The 14,879-nt window shown below is 35.0% G+C and overlaps 1 long non-coding RNA gene across 4 annotated transcripts in view; it reads right to left on the reverse strand.

Moving 5' to 3' along the window:
* The window catches only part of LOC105340514 (uncharacterized), a 53,192-nt gene that overhangs the window by 2,977 nt on the left and 35,336 nt on the right, over window positions 1-14,879 (reverse strand). For 3 of the 4 annotated variants that reach the window (XR_010707807.1, XR_010707806.1, XR_010707808.1), the window contains 2 exons: window positions 6,550-6,692; window positions 3,910-4,212 (listed from right to left, as the gene is read on the reverse strand). This is a non-coding gene — a long non-coding RNA (uncharacterized lncRNA). The remainder of the gene's footprint in view (window positions 1-3,909; window positions 4,213-6,549; window positions 6,693-14,879) is intronic. The other variant, XR_010707809.1, reaches the window with a different exon arrangement.

Below are 14,879 nucleotides of genomic sequence, written 5' to 3' on the forward strand. Positions count from 1 at the left end.
GACATCTGAAATCCGAGTTAATTATTCGGACCTCATGATGTTTGATTGAACATTTTTGAAAGAGAAGTACATTTCATATATCATTTTTTCTATTAAAAAAAGTTAAAATATGGAATACTTCACCTATAAATTAAAAATCTGCAATTCTATAAATTGGAAATTGGAAATCTATAAACTGAAATAATATTTTTTTTTCATTTGAGATAAAGGGGAAAGACCGTACAATGTTGTCAGTATCAGTTGCCCTGGCAGTGAGTACTTGGCGATCTGTACCTGCCCCCTTTTGTCGCTAATAGTATCAGGGACTGACGGACTAAGTGTTACTACTACTGTTACCGAACTCCGGGCATCTCGATCCCGACGTGTTAATCACAGATCACCAGATATCTCAGCGAGCAGAGACATTCCTGTCACATGATACAGCATTTAACCAATTAGAACCGTCCACTTATCTCTTCTCTCTGTCATTATATACCCCTCTCAATGCTATCATCCCTTCATCTGATGTAACTCAAGAGCCGGGTGCCTTTAATACGTTCTACCCTCCTCTTATCTCCTTGATGTATATCTTTTAGATATAAGTAAGCCTTAATTTTAGGATTTAAGGAATTCCATCTTCTCTCTCTCTCTTTCTTTCTCACTATCTTGTACTTTGCGTTAGAATTTTTTGTGAAGGAACTAAAAGACCTCTACACCAAAGAAATATACCTATTAAGTACATTAGTTTATATTTACCTAGAATATCCCTCCTTATAAAGGGAAAGAGATTTATTTTTGTTTTACATGATTTGAGCAGGAAATGAGGACACCTAAAAGATAAGCAATGCTTTTGGAGTGTACTATATCTCCAGTGCATCACCTATTGTATATATATGAGGCTTATAATAGACTGGTGGTCACGTGACAGGTGTAGTTTCTTTGATGTCAATACACCAGCTGAACAACTCCTTAACACATAGAATGACAGCAGGGGCAGTGATGGCTCATCAAAATAAAATAAAGAAAAAAAAATTAAAGATGAGGCAAATTCACATGATCACTGACAGTTGGTCCCTCCCAAACCATCAAACACCCAACACGTTTTCTCCCAAAGAAAGAATTTAAAATAAAAAAACTCGGTTAAAGTTTAAAGTTTGTGTTTGAATACAGATTGAAGAAAAAAAATATATTTATCATTTGTCCAAACATGTTTAGCTAAGACAAGTATTATTTTTTTAACTCATTTTTTGACATGGTGTGTTCTTTCCATACAGCTCGAACAGTTATAGAGTTAAGAAGGCATTCACAGCAACAAATGTTTTCTTCCCCTCCCCTATTGGTACCATATGATACGACTTGTAAGGCCCTTTACTGGGTGAGACGGAGTGCTCGTAAATCACACACACCGGGATATGACATGTATTATGCTAATCTGACCTCACTTCTGCTACTCTGTATCAAAAGAAAGAGAGAGAGAAAAAAAAATGAAAAATGAAATGCTATACATCAAGAGTGGACTCGATTATTGCACCTTGTATTTTCTCGTAGGTAACTCTAGTCCCCCCCTTCCATTGTAGTTAACAAATTAATCAAAGTCAGGCCTAAATAGCCAACTTGTACCGAATTACACACAACCAAGCTATAACATTGGACCAGCTCCTGACATATTTTTTTTCTTCAGAAATATGAGTCAGGGCTGTTTGGGTTAAAAGAAATAATGAAGTCTTAAAATAATTTTCAAAAAAAATCTTGGATTTTTTTTTCTTCTTTTACAATAATGATATTCAGATTCATAAATCATACATTAGTCAGCCATCTGATGCAGTGATGGAAATTATCTATATAAGACAAGGACACAATATTTTCTCTAATGATTTTTTTTTATACCATACTTAAAAGAAAATTGCACCCACATATTACTATCTTTTATATATTATATATATTATTTACAAGCTCTTTCTATACTCAAAAAGGAAAATAAACAGGTGAGATTTATCTGCTGACATTGTGGGGTCTTGAAAATGTTTTTTTCAAAGTGGTGAGAACAGGCATTGAATCAATGCAGTTTGAAAGACTTGGGGGTGTGCGAGGGGGCGGGGCCCATTGTAGTGGGTCCTAGTGCAAGCCCCTTCATGGACTGACCATTCAGTTATTACCGCCTGCGGCGAAGCAACAATATCCAGTCAATAACTTTATAATTCTGACAGAAGTCGAGTTCAACACTTCAAGACTACAAACTCCATCTTCTATGGAAATTAATTTGATGTTCATACAATCTCTTTTCGACCTGTCAGGGAACATTATGAAATCTGGATGAAATACTTTTCAACTTGCTGAACCCAATTAGGCAGAACCCCTAGGTGGCAGGGGCTTAATTGAGACTATACATTGGTCCAATCTCCACTCAGAAAAAACTTCTTCCCCCTAAACTAAGGGGCGAACATACAATGCTAGGCCAAGTCAATGGTCCATATGGGAAAATCTATTTTACTAACCCCAGCATTTCTCAATGAGATTATGCCAATCACTTGATGACTGGTATTAGCTCAACTAGCTTGCTTAAGCAACCAGAAAATTGATCCATTTTTTATAAACACTTGATTCAGCTAATTCATATTATACCCGACTTTTGTCGAAGCAGTTAAAGACCTTTCACTGCAACAATAATTATAAATGGAGAACCTACCCTTAAACTAATTGTGGTGCATGTTAATAGTATTACTTTTTTTTTTTTTTATTAAATTCTGGTTGTTGGTAGGTGAACTGAATGGATCCCAGTATCAGTTTACTATGTGTGGGTATGAATTAGAAATTTCTTATATCATTAATTCTTACAAAAGTTCCCCAAACCCATGTACAATGTTTAAACTTTTTAGAGAGAGAGAGAGAGAGAGAGAGAGAGAGAAGAGAGAAAAAAGAAAGAAAGAAAGGAGCAGAGACTTTTGAAGCAATTTACTGCAGAGTCATTAACTTTAATCTCGAACTGCAAGAGAGTTGCAAGTGAAAATGGAGACAAACATGAGGGGTTCTTTGCGGTTTCAACCTATTAACTGTCAAAGATATTTTTCCCGATTCTTTCGATAGCTGGAACACAAATCTCAAGCACAAGGATATTGGAGAAAGCGTCTGCAAACATAAGTTCCTATTACTGTGATGTTGTCATCCTCAAGAGCTTTTATACCTCCAGTTACCAGAGTTTGTACACCTTCTACGCAATAATTGCAAAGACACTTGTAATTAATAATTTCCCCCAGTGCCATCCTGAACGTATCTTTAAATGAAACATTGCTGCACTTGTGTTTTCTTTTGATTCTAGTATTGTCTGCTACTTTGAAGATAAATATAAATGTGCTGCTTCTACATTTTTGCCTGAATTTTATGACATAAACAAACTTTCTCTCCCCCGGAAAATTAGATCTACTTTTTCTCAGGGTTCAAATAATCATTATCGCAAATTCTCAAGATATTTTTTTTTCAAACTTTGAAAATGCCTGAACAGTTGTATCGCTTTTGCTTTCTTGATTTGGACCTTTGAGGGGTACACTTGAGAGTTTTCACTAGACATGGTAGGGGGTAACATCAAGAAGACAAAAGATTAATAAATATTTTCGATACTATTTTCCAAACAACCTGAAGTGGGTGGGAAGTGGAATTTTAATCTATACAGTTCAATAAAATGGGGAGGGTGTATTTCATCTACCGTATACCAAAGGAACTTCCTGATATTCAGTCAATCTATAAGTGAGAGAGAGAGAAAGAAAGAAAATTTCTGTATCAAAATAATCAAATTAGCCTGCATTTATCTAATTCCATCAGTAACACTGTATTCATGCAGATTTATAAATCAAAGAAGGAGATAGCATAGAATTAAAAAAAAAATTAAATTTTAAAACTCAAGTAAAGGTATCATATATTTAAGGTATAACCTACAGGTTGTGTGTGAATCTTGAGAGAGTGTCTCCCTTTACCGTTAATGATGATGAAGATGTCATACAAGCTGTCAGAGATGAAGGCATTTTGTGGGCCGGTGATTAGTGGACCATAAATCACGGCCCTGTCCCGACAGTTAGTACGTGTTTTACCTCCAGGGTCGTGTTCTACCCCCAGGCCCGGTAAAAACCTGGGTGATGTGGTCACTATCTTGTACCGTGACTAAACCAATTTCATCTGTCAATCACCTGATGCAACACCCTTTTTTTTTCTTTCTCTCTCTCTCCATTTAAAAGCATATATCTGAAAGATACAAAAAACAGAAAAAAGATGTAAAACACTTAAAAAGGAAAAAATTCCTATCTAAATATAAACTAAATTTCTTTGGTCTGAATATTTTGTAATGAATGGCCTGATCATCTATCAAAATTTGCTCCAGATTTTTTTTTTCCTTTCTAAATTTAGTTTAATCAGCAAAAATTGTCAACTTAATCAAAATCTTTCCTTTTATACCATAAATTTTTGAAAAGTAGCACGACGAAGAAAAAAAAAAGAAATTAAAAGAAGATTCCTGAAAGCTGGATTAATAAAGATAAAAAAATTAAAAATTTACATTCAATTGCATTAGCTGATTCATATTCCATTGCATCAACTGAATTAGCTCAACTTGGGTGTAAAAATTGTACAATCAATCAACAAAATAACACGATACGATGTTGAAATACATAATTTGGGATTTTAATGAAGCAAGTGTAAATTAAGCCCGACCATTTGATTCTATTTCAGTGCAAGATGAAATAATATTGCTCAGTTTCTGAAGTTCTGAAAGAAATTAAGTATTCAGATGTGGTTTCAGATTAATTAGAAATCAATCACTAATGAGATCAATGTATCAAGTGATCAGAAAAACATGCGTGATTTATACACCTTGCGATCCCTGGGCCAATACATGTAATCTTGTTCGAAAAAAATGAACGATACAGCACCCAGAATTCATCACCACTGATCGCCTTGTACCTGCATTATGTATGCTTGCTCAAGGTGAAACTGATTAACATACTGTAGAAAAGTTAGAAGAAAAGTCAAGAGACTGATACCCACTAATCAAAGAGAAAGATCTAGCTAGTACATATATACACTAACCAGGCCTTTAAACAACTGAGTAATGAATCCTCCTTAGTGCTCCTATAAATCTGAGTAATTTATAATTTACAGCAAAAATCTTCAATACCCATAGTGCATCAAAGATTTTCTGGACAGTCTCTGAAGTCATTGTAAAAAGTTTTCTTTTAACTTCTTTGATAGACTAGACACTCAAAAGGAAGAAAAAAAAATCCCCAAGAGATGAGTTCAAATTAGATGCCAGTCATTAGTTCCAAGCAATTAGTTTCCAATAAACCTACCAGAAGCTGGACAATTCGAAGGAAAAAGAGGAGCGGCCACCCTAAACAAGCCCTGTCCACATCACGAGTCCCTCCCTTAGTAACCCTCCACCATAAATTTCTACTGACCTGCTAGCTGCCACTAAGATCAGGCTCCAAAAGACTTGTAAAAGTTTTCTAGTTACAAAAAGAGACAATTCATTCAGAGCTTTATTGGTCCCTTCCTGTTTCTTGTAAAATGTCAAGCTAGGAATGATGGGTCATTAGTGGTGCCCCATCTACAAAGTGGTGAGAGTTAGGGTGTTAACCATAATACAGTTTTTGAAGTGGCAGCTATTGTTTTCTTTCTTATACTTAAACTCAAGATAATTTATACAGTTAAGATCTATTACTTTCAATTTTATTTTTTTTTAAAAGTATATAAAACTTTATTATCACTAAAATTTTTTTTTTTAAAATGACTCCCCAAAAACTATTGATTCTTAAAGTTCAGAAAAAAAAATCTTCACGCAGACATAAAAATTTTTTATTTCAGTTTTCAAATACGAGAAGAGCGTGCAAATCTTACTGCATTAAAAGTCTTATCAAATGTAAACAGAGGATGAAAATTTCTAAATTTCAGTTGACTTGTATAGAAACAAGTGCAGATTGGAATTTTTTGTATTCCAAATATTTTTGTCTTCAGAAATTGAAAAGTTGCAAACTTGTGTCGCAGTATCCGTGATTGGAGCTTTCAAGAAAATCCCGTTATGTAATGTTTGCTCCGTCATAAAGGAGGTGCACTCGTAAGGTGTTGGACCAAAATTTCAATCTTACACATTAAGCTCCCCCAAATTTCGTGTCTTAGGAGTACGAAAAAGGCCTCCAAAAAAGATATAAAAATTCTAGACATGCAAGAAACTTCTAATTCTCTTTGTCAAACATTTTAACATGTGTCGATAAAACGCATTATTTGTCAACCAGAAATCATTAAACGAAACGACATATTGAAAAATTTTGGACGAGAAATTGCGTAGCTCTAAATGAAAAACTACCCTGATCATCCACCTGTGAAATTTTAGTTGTTTCATATCCAAAATTAAATGCTATCCATTTATCAAGTTTAAAGGCAAAATTCAATTGCTCAAAATTGTATTTCATCATGCAAGGTTTCCCGATGAATGTGCTCAATGAAATTCATGGAATTTAATTTGTCAAAGGAAGAAAAATCACCGTGAAATCATTTCATGTCTAATCTATAATTTTCTTTCATTTTTACCAGGATTTATGGCATATGCGACCCAGAAGCCTCGCATAACATCAATCTCCAGAGCCCAATAATATTCTTGTCGAGCGCCTCTCTCTCTGCTTTGCGAAAAATTCCCTCCTCTCCCTTTTTTCAGACGTGTCTTTAAAATTCTTCTGCAAAATACCAGAAAAAAAGAGATACTGGTCAAAGTGACATGACAATCATGGAGGAAAATGAGCTTATGCCATCGATGTAATCGCTTGCCAATGGAACGTTTATTGCTGGAAGAATAAGGGGGAGATAACATAAATGCTCGGCGATTTGACAAGTCTCTCGCTGCTGTAGCTTCTCATTCAGCGCAGTGAGTGGCAGGAACAACAACATGTTTGTTCCAGAAAGACAAAAATTTTCGGCTGCATGTAAACCTGTTACTTTTCACAAGTTCCTCCCAATTTTAATTTCAAAATTCTTTGAAAATGATATTAAAATCAGATACTAAATAAATATTTAGATTTGTTTTTTAACTGCTAGAATATACAAAATGTTGGGACAAAATACCTTGCCAGAATTTTTCAGATTTAGCGTTTTTATTTTTCATTTCATTTTTTCTTCTCTTTTTTTTTTTCAATGGTTGTAAGTTGAAACATTTGCAAGCAATTATTCTCTCACCAGATCTAGATAATTTTACACATCTCGGTGATTTTCAATAGACAAAAATTCTACATTTTTTAAACAGAAAACTTTAATAATGACGGTAGGTCAAAAGTTGTCAGAGATCAGCAAGCACTGGATTAAAAATCGTGACAATTTGATGAAGGTGAATGCATGTGGTTTCAGTGGTTTTGCCATGCTTGCAATGTCAGCCCCACCAGAGAAAAATTGCGGGCAGTTTCTAGTTTTTTGTCAGTATATAAACAGGAACAAGAAAAACTGAGGGCCATTTCTAATTGTTGTCAGTAAAACTGTACAGGCAAGACTTCAAATTCTACCACACACAGGGTTTATTACCCAAAAAACCCCTCTGCACTGATACAAAGATAACGCAATCTGCCTGTATGTCTAACGAGCCCGCAGACATTGGTGTGGCATCAGGCTCCATAACCAGTCATCATTTCTATCATTAAACTTTTTTTCTGTGTGCGCTTGCAGTGGTTTGTTCTCTTCACACCTCCGCCAAATAATAAAGATGTCAGGTTCGGTAATTTGACATCATCATCGAATAAATTGAAGCAAAGGTAAATACCGACGGGAACAAAATAAAGTCATCTCCAAACTGCATAAATCCATCTCTCTTTTTAAATGGAAGATAAATTTAATTGAAAAATATATAATGTGTGTTCTGCACATCTTATTGCATTTCTTGCAACACGAGACGTGAGGTCCCCGATATTTTGATTGTGCACCTGAAATGATACAATGAATGAGAGAGGTTGGTAGCAATGCTTTATCAGATATCACCTGATATCATCAGTCTTTTCTGATTCTTTACTGGATCCGGCACAGCTTATATCATAATGCATATCTGAGAGATTAGATGCACGGATATTAGACTGTCACTCTTCATAATAATTGTTCTTCCAAGCACTGGGATCAAATTCCCAGGGTATATCCTGGGTCAAATTCAAATACTGTGGTTATGAAATACATTGCCGAAAAAAATGATTTTCACGGGTGTCTGCGGGGTCAAGGCATGTCAAGGATTTCATAATTGCTAGTTAGATATCGTATAATTTACAACCTCAAAAGAGGAGGGGTATTGCCGAATAAAAAAATAAAAGCTTATAGTCAAGTTGCCAGTGTCCATTACCAGGGAATATCTCTATTTGGTTCTAGTACCATGTAACCATTTCCTGCTCACAAACAGACCGTAAGCCAAGTGTAACATGTATATCTGTGAAATCTGTCGACTAAACACTCCAGCTTATTCTAGCAATAGGTCATTCTACACTACGACTGTCTGTCCCAGACTGACATCGTATTGTTGGAGAGCGGCCGCTTGTAAAGACCGTTGGCTACCCAACACCGTCTGCATGCAGAGCATATTAATTTTTGCTTAATTTATGATTTATTTGCTCACTGCACAGCATATTGCATGAAAAGAGACTGACAAAAGGAATTATGATAAGCTACTCCCCGAGCTGTCTAGAGAGCAGCCATGATTTTGATGAGGTGAAACTCCGTAATAATCCAAAACACACCTCAGTAACCAGCATGCAACACTGATCACGTTATTATCCTTATTCCATTATCTAATATGTAATAAATACAAAATAGGCATCAGTATTGAAATTCATCGGTATATTTTTTATACAAAGAAAAAAAAACCCACCACTACTTTCATTGCATTTGCATGTTGGCAATTCAATTGTGAGGAAAGAGACTAAAATTTGGAAAAAGAAAAATGTGGAGCAAAGAATACAGTACATGTATAACTTTTTATGCATGGTCATACAGTATGTATGTACTCTTTTCATCAAGAATTTTTTTCCCAGGTTTCAGGTAACTTTAATAAATTCTAAGGAAAGACAGATCATTACCAAAGTAGCCTAGCACTTTTCTGCACAATTTCTTATGATACTTGCAAGGTCAGAGAAAATTCTATGCGACACATCCCGTCTTCCATTCTTTATTTAGCCTCGGGTTGTGCCCTGTAAGTTATACCATCAATGAAAGTTACCACATCTATAGGAAAACAAGGGAGTGGCGGAACATGGGAGCAAGGGATGCTGGGTATCGACTTCACGAAAACGGCCAAAAACCTCCGAAGTACACCCTCTATCTGCCCATGTTATCTAGACCATTTGACCTTGCTCGTCTATATTTCATATTTCCGCCCGTTTTTTGCAAGATCTGCTGTTGTGCGCAATGACACCAACTGATGTTGCAGTTTTTCAGAGGAAATATGATTTTCTGACCCCATCTTGATTTGTTGATAACAAACATGCAATTATGAAATTAGACAGCTCGCATCAATGAAACGCACTTCATTCATAAATTTTATGTAACATATATGTCATTCATATTTTTTTTTTACAACTGATATTAAGTGTCCCAATATGACCCTTTAATAGTTTGACCCTGTTTTTAAAAATATACTAGTTGCAATTTCTGGAAAACTCATGAACATGCTATTAATTTGCTTTCGCATTGCAAAACTAAAAGTTAGACCTTTTCAGAAGAAAATTAAACGATGAGTGAACGATAAGAGAATTAGAATTAAAAAATTTCAGGTGATATATCATGAAATGATATTTTGACTGCTAGTCAATTAAGAAAAAAATTAGGCCAAAAGTTCATTGTAAAACAAGGTTATCGCTAACGAAGTTCAGATACGTTCTTGACATTAATTTTTCTGTCTGGCTAATAGATTCAAAACCAAAAACACCAGGTGATCATAGGGCAAAAACCTTTGTGTATCATAATTCATACATAATTTTTTCTTTAATGTATCAGTTTTTTGATTATGAATGCCTGGTACCAATAAAGTGACCCTGAGGGTTGACTGAACTTTCAGGTTTCTGTTAAGATTAAGTCAAGCAGAATTAGCTCCATTTATGTCAAAAATTCCAATTCAAAACCAAATAAAAAAATGCTGATTATGAAATGTCTTCTTGCAACTTGAAACAAAAAACTCAAATATTAACATTTATAAGTTCTTGATCTTTATATTTTTATATTTTTACCTTTTTCTCTCTTGATTCACTCCTGAATAATAACCACAAATTAATACAGATCAATTATTATGCCTCAATTATTTTGAACAAAAAAATTGTCTTTTTGTCTCTTTTTTTCATAAGCTCAGGGAGTGCATGTCTGCAGAAAACCAAATGAAACTAAAAAAGCCATAAAATGTCAGAAAGTTTGCCCCGGTCTCTGTGACAACTATATTCTACGTTCACTGCCTCTACATAAATTGATATTCTCTGCCAAGGTGACACTCGGTTTTGATCACACGAGTATGGATCATAAAAAAAAATCCCCCTAGATTAAAGTTCAAAGTAGAACAATATCTGATTCATAAACATTTTGAAATTCATTAAATTTTGGCAGGTAAGAAATCAATTACGTTCTAGACTTTATTGGTTTTATTACGTTTACTGTATTTCTTCATGCAAAAGTTACAAGATTTAAAAAAACAAAAAACGTATAAAAAACATATTTGCCTAAATATTACCCATAACTGAAAAAGAGATAAATTGTCAACAAATTGTTTGCATCTGTGGTTTTAAGATGTTTTTTTTTTCTTTTTTGGAAAATTTCAGGTGTTGTATCATGTACATGTAATCAATCAAGGCCACTAACTCTATTTGAAGACAGAGTAACGCACCAACTTTTTTATCCTCTTCAAACAGAGTTCACACTGGGAAGGATCAGCAAGGCGCTCGACTCTAACTTAATGTTTGTTTCTATGAAGTGGACCCTAGATCCGAAGAGGGTTCTCATCCCAATAGTTTTAGTCTTCATATCCCCCTAAAGAACCTATCAGGCGAATTACACAAGACTCCCTGGGAAAAAAAATTTTAAGCTGCGAAACTTGTTAAAAAAAATTTTGCTTGAGTATAAAAACCCGTAATTAATCAAGGCAAAAAGAAAATCTCACGCTGGAAGCATTGTGTGTGCTATAACAGCAAATAATCGAAATCAAGCTTCAACAAATTAAAGCTTATCTGATTAATGATTCAGAAATTTGGAAGAATAATTCTAAAAAAAAAAAATCTAAAAGTAGAAGTGACCTTTTGACAGGTTTTCTTGATTGGAAACTTGGATTAGTGTGTCAGTGTGGGGCCAGACATATTGTATTGCAACATATATTGTGTTCCTGTAAAATTCCTTGATTGGAAAGCACTTAAACCAAGCGAAAATCTACAACCAAAATCTAGCTAAAACCCATTGATAACAATCAATCAAGAGTTGGCTAGTACACCCCCAACTTTTGTTTTTCCTTTTTTACAACTTGTTTTATTTTGGAGTGAACTGTTATTAAACACGAGTGATTTCATCGTGCCTGATTCAGAAACCAATCAAGTCAGTAATCTTATATCTGATATTAATACATATTAACCACTTTGTCTATGGGAAGGACAAGCTCCAACAGGTCTGTCAAAGGGTAAGAAAAAAATAATGAAATAAAACAATATCAGATATGAATCAGAAAGTAAAAAAAAATTTCCCACCACGTTTCACATCCCCCAGACCCTGTAAACCCTGCAGTTTTCCGATTTGGTGCCTCTGCGAAACCTGTCACGTCCAAACATAGACTGTTGGTTGGTCCCCCAGTCATCAACAAAAGATGGCAACTGCGGGGTGAGGGAACTCGATACCTCGGAGACTTTTGACTTCGGACAATTGCCGGGAGGAATGCGTGTGATTGCCTCACGCTGTTTATATTTGGCACTTTAGTGTGGCTGAGTTTTGATGAAAATAATACAAGCTCAGATAAGAGGTGACAAATCATTTAACCCCCACTCACAACCATTTGTAATGCGTCCCTTATGATTGTATTGTTTCTGATGACCCCTAGCGCTAAGTGCTCTATGCTTAAAATGAAAGCTTACAAGCTGACCTAAAGGTTTTAAATAAAACAAAAAAATAAAATGAAATAAAAGATCGACTGGTTAGATACCAGAGGGATTATTCAAATTCCAGAGGCCATTTACGTGCATGTCAGCTGCCCACCGGATTAACAGTAACACTTCAGATCTGATAAATTCCAAGCCATTGTGTTATAAAGTTATCATCTAGGGCAATCAACTTCAACATCTTTGGAAAAGTGAAATTTCAGAATCTGGGAAACCTTACTCTTTTAAATTCTCTTCTAGGTTCTTCAAATATATTTAGATTTTTTTTTATTTTCAAGTAAAATAAAAAAATATAAACTTTTTTCAATGCTGTAGGTATGTTTGTGTTACAGAGTGAGTAAAAATCATGTTTTCACCTGTTCTCGTGAGCGCTTGCATGTGAATGTTGAAATTGCATGTCGTGACCCTAAATTCAGTACAAATTGCCATTGGAGACTTAAGTTTTAGTTTATTGTTTATAAATAAACATGAAAAACAAAAATAGCTTTGGTTAACTTAATAATTTATAATTTTTTTTCAAATGCAAAACATGTATTTGGACTCAAAATAAGACTTTTGTGATGCACAAAATACTATTGTGTCTTCATCCCCAAACTTATCAATGGTTCCAAATGAAAGCCACAAAGTGTACTAAATTATACAGCAAACCAACACATTAACATATAATACGACAACAAAACCTGAATGTTAATGATATTCGCAAGGACATTCAACCATATTTATATTTACAATCAACTTAGAGTAATTAGTCAAGAAATTTTAATAATCGAGTGAAGATGGAATAGGTACCACTCAACTTAAATTCCTAAAATGAAAGGAAGAAAATAAAAATTTGAAGAATCTGACAACCAATAAAACGATGTTTGATTTGATTAGCTATTGATTTATATATTGCCGTTAACAGTCTCCGATCTCCAAGATGTTTTGATCACAAGCTGACAGACAGAAGTGCCAGGATGTTGATGGATGATTCAATTACTCCCAAATTTGCATAATTTCAATAGTAACAACAGATCATACTCCAGTTCAGTATTATTTATCAAAACCTGAAGTACCTAAAAACCAGAACATCTCATTATGTATCCATTATTTATTTCGCAATGACCTTTTACATGCATATTTTTCTTGGAACTTGACTGGAAAAAAGGGAGGAGAAAAAGGTGTATTCTTTTCATTAATTTTACTAATTTTAGTATTACATGTATTTTGTTCTATATGCTTTGCATGAACACATGACAAAAGGTTTATACAGAGGTCAAATTACTAAATCTAGCTAAACCTTGTTTGAGAACTCAAGCCCCCATCAACTCCTCCCCCCCCCCCCCAAACCACTCTCTCCCCTCTCCCCCCTCCTCCCCTTATTTTAATGATGACACTTCAGAGTGCAAATCTTCCCAACTGCACTAAGTAACCTTTGTGTAAATCAACCATTTCACTTGTGGAGGTCAGATCAGTGTTGTAGAACATGGAACCTGTATTGTTCCAAAAGAGAACCCAGCTCTCCCGATCTGCTAACTGCTCTAAAGGAACCAGCTGGTTGTCTGTGCAGTTTATCTGGCTAATAGTGCTGGTGGATTATACCTTTTTTCAAAGGCAAACAATTACCTGGGCTTATCAGGCAGCACATCTCCATGTCTGATCCTCTCTCCCCTGTACACCCAGGATGAGAAGGTCGTTAGACAATTAAAACAGGATTACGAATTTTATGTAACGAAAATCTGCTCACGTCTGGGATTTACCACTTCTGATATGGTCCCGCCTCAAAAACCTAATGCATATATCCTTGTTATGTCCACACCGAAATATATATCTCCCAAACCTTCTTTTCAATGAGGCGATGTACTAGATTAATTAGGTTTAGGTTCTAAATAAGGAAGAGCCCCACAGAGTTCAACAGCCGCAAAGGTTTTTTTTTTACGTACAGTCCTGCTACATTTACCATCAACCCTTCTCTATGTCCATTAAGCATGCAGTCATTAAGTGCACAACTATCTGTCAAATCGGCTGAAAAACACAAGTGGGGCAGCTCTATCATTACTTCACACAAAGTAACCAATAATTTGGTCATCCATTGGAGGAGCACAACGGTTAGCAGGCAAACAAGCATGTCAGATTCCAATCGGCTCTGGTGTTCTCTTTATGTTCTTTTTCTCTTTTTTACTTTTACACCTTTCTATAGAAAAAAGTCAACTGAGAGAAGTTTGAGAAGAACTTCAAAAGGAAAGACCTTGTCTCCATAATCTTTGACGATTTACCGAATTACATTTATTTACGAGGCTTTTGAAAAGGAAATCGGAGAGATGAATCCGATATTGAAACTTCTACATCAAATGTCATTGCAATTACGGGCTTTTTCCTAAAAATGCTTATCTGCAATTAAAATCATTTGCTTAAAAAACAGATTCATTTAAAAAGAACCTTGAGATTTGTACAGAAATATTTTATTGCACTTAAAGGATACAAACTAGGTCAATAACGTTTCTGCAGGCAGGACAAGAATATTTTTTTTGACACTGGATCAATCGGATGATATAAAACAGATAGGAGCAGATTTAAACGTATCTTCACAATTTACTCTGGCTATCATTATGGGGTATCACTTGAGGAAAACCCGAGTGTCTACCGAGCCGTACATGTCAGCAATTTACCTATCAACTGAATGCAGTTTGAGTAGTCCACACCGAATAAGATGTTTGGATCTGGAGAAGCCATATTCAATACCGAAGATTAAGTGGAACATAGAGTTTGAATAAGGAGATTTACGTTTAAATCGATAATTGT

Source organism: Magallana gigas, chromosome 7 (genome assembly GCF_963853765.1).
Source record: "Magallana gigas chromosome 7, xbMagGiga1.1, whole genome shotgun sequence".
NCBI classification, from domain to species: Eukaryota; Metazoa; Mollusca; class Bivalvia; order Ostreida; family Ostreidae; genus Magallana; species Magallana gigas.